We start from the raw sequence: 8,159 nt of genomic DNA, 5'->3' as shown, positions 1-8,159 counted from the left end.
TATGTCTCAATTCTACAGCTTTTTAAAAGCCTTAAAATGTAAATAAATAAATAAATAAATAAAACCAAAACACAAAAAAACTGTTTTCTTAGTATTCAGTTGTTTCTTCTTTTTTTCCTCCCCCTCTTCTTCTTCTTCTTCTTCTTATATATTTTTTATAGTATACGTGGGCCAGGATTTTAGTATCCCAGTGGCCAAAGGCTATATATTTTATAAAAAAAAATCTGGTGCTATTATTTGATTATTACTTATAAATATTCATTCAAGTATTTCCATAATTTCCAGCACTATTTCAATGTTTTATACATTAACTACAGCAGTATAAAATGATACACCATACATCACTTTAAGTACTTTTAAATTGCCGGAAAATGTTGTTTTGAATGTGATCAAAATTAATTTGAAGGTTATCCCACAACAGGAAGACACGAATGAGTGGAAAAAAAAGGATTTTTCCGATGAACAAATGAGAAACAGGAAGAAAGACAGAGGCAAGACATCGCGAAAGATCAGAAATGTGCTCTTTTTCCTCCCGTTTTTCCTCCACCGTCGTCGTTTCCAGCAATCGCTTTGGAAGCTGATGCTCTGTATTGGACCATTAATCCCCGCCTGCCGGATCCTGGCCAGGTAATTACTGTTTAAAAATATTTCATCCCATTCTCTGGCTTGGAAACAAAAGGAAAGGACAAAGGCGAAGCAGTTGCAAACAACGACAAAGGCCCGCGTTAAATGCTCTGCCGGAACCGGGCGCTATTGTTTGCACAATGTACAAGGTGTCTGAAACAGCAATCGTTCACTGTTTCATATTCAAATGGTGCAGTCATGCTCCGGTTTCCTGCACTCACTAGTTAGGCCTGTTTCATTGTGATGAGAAAACACACACAAACACAGGAGCCAATTCTGCTACAAAAGTTCATCTTTTGGGTGATTCTTCGATCGGGGTGCCATTTGTTTTCCACAGCAAAAAAAAAATAAATGGATTTTTGTATTACTACACCATCACTACACTTTACCTTGAATAATAATCAACAACATACCGAAAAGTTTTTTAACATTAATGTCTGGATGCATTTAACTCATGCCCAAAACATCCTTTTCCACAACTCACCCATTATAGATAATTCATTTGCACATTCTATTTATTTAAATAAACTTGGACACAATTACCTCTATGAAATATTTTGACTTTTCGCGAAAACTGTTGTAACCTTGGACTACACGTGGGCGTATTTACATAAACCAACTCTAAATACGCGTAACTTTGCTTTAAATATTGATGTAACACATGGCCCAAATACGACTCAATCATACACAACAAAAAACTGTCTCAAACTTTCTCTAAGATGATACATTCTTGGCTAGCTACAAACTATACTACAGTAGCTAAACTAACTGTCATTAAAATAAGGAAAACTAATGAACAAATGCTTTTGCTTTTTAGTAAAGCCCCGAATCTTAAACTTTAATACATGCAGCTTTTTATTTTATTTATACCTATTCATTGGACACATTTTCCCTCTATGCAATATTTGGTCTTTTCAGAAGTCACAAGTTCAACAGGAAGTTGTATTTTTGTCACATTTCCTTTTGATAACAGGAAGGAAGAAACGTTCTCTCATTTGTGTTCCTTTGTTGTCAGCAGTATTGTGAGATTTAAACGTCAATTTTAAAGTAAATATATATAAAGTAAAATAAATTAAATATATATATACAAATAGCACCACAGTCATGGAATCACAATTTAACAACGCAATATGATTTTTAAATAGTCATCAATAAATCAATAGTAATTATTCAGAGAAAAATAGATATTAATATGTTTAGAAATCTTTATAAAAAATATATTTTCTATTATAATTTTATTACAATAAACATTTTTATTCGAATGCTTATTGGTTAATTTATGTTGTGTTCTTTTGGGGGTTTTTTTTGCAATAAATGCAAAATATTTTAAATAAGCCTAATTTTTTGTTTCTTTTTTTTTAGAACCCAGATGTAAATTAATTGGTCGTCCATCAGCGCATAATCCATCACTGGTTTCATCCAAAATTCTCTTGCAATGTTATTCCATGCAAAAAATCTTCAGATGCTCAATGCAGTACATCCCTGCCTTGCCCCAGCACGCCCTGCTCCAATGCACCTTGACCCAGCATGCCTTGCTCCAGCATGCCCCGCCCCACACCACACGCCTAACCTTGCTCTTCCCACCCTGCAACTCACCACACATGTTCTACTAGATTGATTGTGATCTCTGAATATGTTGCTTTAGTTCATATCATATTAATCATCATGCTTATCATGTGTGCCACTGGCTCCAGAGTCTACGTTTCTTCCTAAGAAAAGACCACCAATGAAATTCACTTTTTACCACCAATGAAATTAGCTTTTTGATTTGGATGTTATATTAGAAATCTTGTGCCTTTAGGCCATTGATACTGTAAGATTTTGATTGCTTTAATTTGTGTGATTCAACGAATAGAAAAAATGAACAAATAAGCCGTTTTCTCTTTCTTGTTTGTGGCTCAGAAACTATAAAAAGCAATTTTTTTTTCTGCTTTCATTATTAAATCCAAGAAGGAATCAAGGCATCATAATTTACATTTAGCTTTTTAACTGTGGTATAAAAACAACAACAAATGAACGTCATACATGGCCCCAGATTCTATTATTATTCTTTTGTCATCTATATTAAACAATTTTTTTATTCTATTTTTATGTCATGGACAAGTCGAATAAACCACTCTTGGTTGTATATGCGACAAGAAAATGCGAATGAATTTGCATTTGTGAACATCCTGTTTGCTGGTGTTATTTCTTGCCGCCACTCGATATATTTCATTTAAATGTAGCCCATTAGCACTCGGTAGTAATTGTTGTCTCTTAATGTCTAACACCTGATATTCACTCAATTAGCCCGGTCCCTTTATACCATATCATCATTCCGAGAGCTTTCAGCCAACAATAACAACTTTCTGTTCTCCGACAAGTAAATAATAAAGGAATTCTGTTCCGTACATCTCATTAATATATTAAATAAACACAGCTCATGGTAGTGGACTTCACAGAATCTTCAACAATAAACATTAGAACAGTTTAATTGTATGGGATGTGACAGTACGTGTGTTTGCGAATGACCTGAGCCTTTTCGAAGCGACTCAAAGATCTGAAGCTAAAGTTGAAGAGAGTGTCTACAGGATTGAGTCAGTCAGCCAAGGATTTAGAAAAAGTTCCACATTTTATTCGTCTAGTGAAAGAAGGAATTCTTGCTTACTAGACTAACTTAACTAAACCCTGCTAGCAAACTAGCTAGAAATTACTGTGAAAAATTGCACTATTTAGCTCAAAAAACGAACAAAAACAAATGAAAAACTAAAAGTATTAGCCTGATGATAGCTATCTGGCAAGGAAACATGCAATTTTTGCTAGCAGAAAAAACATTAATGCAACAATTCACCCATAAATTGATATCTGCCTAGCAAACATGGGTTTGCTAAAATTAAAAAATGCAACAAAAAAAAAGAAAAAGAAGTCAAATAAAACGATTTGCCTAATGTCAGATATGTGGCAAATAACCATGCTTCTTTTGCTAGCAAAGAAGCAAACAAACCAAATACCCCTAAATGGTTTAGCCAAATGTTAGATATCTGGTTAGCAAACATGCATCTTTTAACTAGCAAAAAATAAAAAGTTTAGCCTATTGTTATATTAATAGCAAGAATGTTCTTTTTTTTTTTTTTTTTTTTTTTAAGACATAAGCTTAAGCTAGATATCTGGCTAGCTTTTTTTTTTTTTACTTAACATACATGAGTCAGTTTGTTAGTTTGCATGTTACATGGCTGGCTAGCAAACATGTTTCTAATAAATAAATCAATAAGTAAATAAATATATAATTGTGCATATCTGGATAGCAAACATGCTTCTCTCTTTTTTGCTAAACAAAGTAATAGCTAGCTAGCAACCATGTTTCTATGTTTTAAGACAAAATCCTTGAATTAGCCTAATAAGAGAGCTGATTTTTAAACAATGTGTAAATTAGTTTAATGATATACAGCTAGCAAACATCCTACAAAAAAAAAGCACACAGTACAAAGATTAGACAAAATGTATGAGTTAGTTTAAAGTTATAAAACTGGCTAGCAAATATTTTTCCCACAAAAACCATGAGTAAGATCACTTTCAGAGAGATAACTAATAAACTTCTTTACTTTTAAACAAAATATACGTGATAGCTTAATGTTAGTTAACAGGCTTATTCAAGCTTCTTTTATTTAGAACACACTACAACATTTAGCCTAATGTTAGGATACAAATCGTTCCTTCGCTTGAAAAAAGAAAATATGCAAGTTAGCTAAACTTGCAGTCATGGCTACAATAGCGGTAACTAGCTGAATGACGCTAGTACAGCGCTCTGTTTAAGTGGCTGGTTAGTTTTTCCGGATGGTGTGATGATGCAGCGTCACTGATTGTTTTACACAACAGCACATTCTGAACTTGTTTAATCCTCTTCCACTATTGCATCGGCTACAAGTTACAATTTGTATGAACATGTACTTTTTATCCATTTAGAGCTACATCTAATGTTGTGGAACATCCGTAAACCAAGTTATCACTTATTGTATATCAGCTATAAACAATGGTTAATTCATCAGCCTCTCTATTTTATTCTCTTTTTTCTTAAAGCTAATGACAAAAAACCCAGCGTTTTGCGATAATAAAGAGAAAACAGTTTTCTAATTCAATTACTTTCAATTATAAGATTAAGATATATTTTTAGTTTATAAATAATGATCAAGATTCGACGTGAAATAATGTTTTATTAAAAAATAGCGCCTCGGTATTTAAAAACAGTGTGTTAATTGAAAGTAATGGCATTAACAATTTCGCTGTAATCAATTATTTTTTAGTTCTTTCCAAACCCTCTGTTTAGTGTTACACACTCCGATATTTTACTGTGTGTCTCACGATAAAATGATGACAAATGCAGATTCAAATCCTCCCTCAGGACTTTGGGCCTTGGTGATATTAGAGTCAGTCACTCAAGTCATTCAGCGTAAGAGATCGAGAACAACGCACATTACCCGCTAATGCTCTGCCTGTCATTAATAATCCCCGCTGAGGAAAGGCCTCCGAAGGACCGTTGGCTCCTCGCTGCCTACACTCGGTGAACTTTCCGCCAATTTGCACGTGGCCGCCTGTGTCAGCGCTCCTGATGGTTTAAGCCCAGGTGTGCCGGCGGGTAACGGGGGAAATCACGGCGCTCTCGGGCCCTGCACACGCCAAACGACTCCATGTTTACAATGTAAAAGGAAAAAAACAAACATGCTGATGATGAGGAGGATGCGAGAGACGTTCTTTCGAATCAGACCTCAACTTTTAATGATAATTATTAGATTTTAAATAAAGTTAATATAATGTATGTACAATACTGTGAAACTGAAATTCTGTAAAGCAAAAAGCATCAAATATACAGCAAATCTTCAGGTTTTTTTTTTTTATCTTAAAGTGCTGGGCTTTTTCCTACGTACACATTGTGTTTACCGAAGTACACTTTCACCACAAGACTTTATTTCTTTATTTCCAAAATGTTTCATCAGTGTGCGCTGAGCGTCTTACATTAACCTGTTTTCTTTGCGTCTAAAATGAAATAAATACATTTGATTAATAATAATAACTAACTCTTGAGATTCAATACAATATTGTTAAAATTAAACTATTATCCTGTTTGTAAAAAAAAAAAGAAAAATCATATATATATATATATATATATATATATATATATATATATATATATATATATATATATATATATATATATATTTCATAGGCACTCTACAGGTCACAGTAGCTCTAAGAGACGGAGCTCCATGCCCTTTCGCTCACATTGTTCTACATCCTACACAGCATTGGTGCTGTTTTCATCTGAAAAACGTCAACTGCTGCATGTTATTATATATACACAAAAGTTTGTGGACGTCTGACCATCAGACCGGTATGCGCTTTCTGAATATCTAATTCTACATTTAGTCTTTAATTTCTCTAATAATAACCTCCACTCTTCTGGGAAGATGTTCCACTATATTTCTGAGGGTGCTTGTGGAAATATGTGTGAGATTCATTCAGCCTCAAGGGTTTTAGTAAAGTCAGGTAGGTTGAGGTGAGGAGGCCTGGGGGTGCAGTCTTCCGATTCATCCAATAGATAAGGTCAGAGCTCCATAGCGGGAGATCTTCTACTCCAACCGATGCTCTAATCTTCGTTTTCTTTTCACATGCTTCCTATATGAAACCAGGTACAGTATGTGAAGGCCGTGTGATCAGTATGGGTGTTTTTCAGTGGAAAACTTCTGGACGGCTTTCCAGACACCTCCGACCAATCATTTTCAAGAATCCAACTGCTCTATGATATCAATTACTATAAATGCTGCAGAATGATTGGCTGCACAAACAGCCCTTTGAAATAAATATCCGTATTCGTCGATTTGACGTCCTCAACTCACACCTCTGTTAGTGCTTTCTCTTCACCGATGGACACTTTATTTATTTATTTATTTTTTATTTCACACTTTGCACTTTACTTTTCAGCAATTTGTTCGGCCACTGAGAGTTTGTGCAGCAGATGTTGGCAGAGTGTAGGTTGGATGAAAGGCTGCGACTGGCGTTACATTCGGATTACGGAGGAACCGGAGGAAGTGAGCCAACGAGGGTGTATGGTTTAAACCCTACGTGTTGGGTTAATACCAATCAACACACACACACACACACACACACACACACACACACACACACACACACACACAAACACACACAGGCCCATACACAGTGGAATCCTTAGGCTTTACCACCCAAAAGAAATTATCAGGGGGAAACAGCAGGGTTTTGCAAGATGTTTTATACAGCACACACACACACACACACACACACACACACACACACACACACACACACACTGGCATGCCCATCACAGCTACTTTTGTCTCAATGTTTTCATCTATTTTTATACCGTTTGGGGTAAATTGATTGCCAGACGAAAAAATCTAAAAAAAAAGAAACCTGGATTTTTTTTTTTCACTACAGCACGACCTGAAGTGTTTAATTCCTTTTATAAGAACACGTTGTACTGTTTCTTGTTACATTTAACGTGCTGCAACATTGAAGAAACAAGTCAATTCAAGTTATCACTTACATTATAGCAGCATTGTAAGCACTCGCTCCCTCTTCAGTCTCTCATCTTCTTTTTTTTGTTCTTGATTGTGTTCACAGTGGTCAAACCACAGAGTGGTAACCCAGATCCATCCTGAGGACTTGTATGCAGTGGAAAACCTGTAGCTGCAGCTTTACCACTGACCGTTATAGTGTTGACACTGGAGGCTCCTTTCATATATTTTAAATTAACATCTTACAGAACTCTATAGGAGGTAAACAATTTGATGATTAAAAAAAAAATTAAAAGTTATTAAAAAAAATTAATAGATATAGTTTACACGATTGTGCGAGATGTAACATATAAGATGCTGGAAAATTGAAAAAGGTTGTCCAACCAAAATTAACACGTTTACACGAATTCATTTTAGCGGCACGCGCATTTCTGTTTGAAGATTGGTATTGAGAATTTAAATAAATAAATATAAAAGTGGTGAAATTAAAACCTTCAACGCAACACGACATCTTTTTTTTCTAGAAAATAAAAAAACAAATGATAAATCGTCGAAAATTAATTACCACTAAACATTTTTTTTTCAATGATGCGTCAAGTCTCAAATCAAGCACCACAATCCGCCATAATGCACACATCCGGCAATTAAAACCGTCCGTGTGGAAACATAGCAAAATAGGTGTCATTTAAAACACCATAATTACTTTAAAACATTTGATATTTTGTCTTCATGCACTATGAAACTTATAGGAAATAGTTTTTATGGAGTTTTATGTTGAAATAATAAAATGTATTAATAAAAATAAAATTATTAATTATAAAAAGAAGTAAAATGTTAATACAGTACAGTACTGTAAACATAAAATACTGTACAGTACATGCACTCACTATAAATATGATACATTGTACTGTATTTCTACAAATGTACACAAAATTCATCTCGCTATATTCTTGCAAATATTTTCTGTGTGTGTTTAAATTGTGTGGGAGGAAGATTTACGGCTAAAAC

At 34.4% G+C, this 8,159-nt stretch overlaps 1 long non-coding RNA gene across 1 annotated transcript; it reads left to right on the top strand.

Moving 5' to 3' along the window:
• Window positions 1-450: 450 nt before the first annotated feature.
• On the top strand, window positions 451-7,442 carry LOC310719523. Its single transcript, XR_014531504.1, has 2 exons — window positions 451-627; window positions 7,258-7,442. It is a non-coding gene; the product is annotated as an uncharacterized lncRNA (long non-coding RNA).
• Window positions 7,443-8,159: the final 717 nt, after the last annotated feature.

This window comes from Silurus aristotelis, assembly GCF_946808225.1.
Source record: "Silurus aristotelis genome assembly, chromosome: 25".
In the NCBI taxonomy this organism is placed as follows: Eukaryota; Metazoa; Chordata; class Actinopteri; order Siluriformes; family Siluridae; genus Silurus; species Silurus aristotelis.
This window is presented reverse-complemented; position numbering and strand designations above follow the sequence as displayed.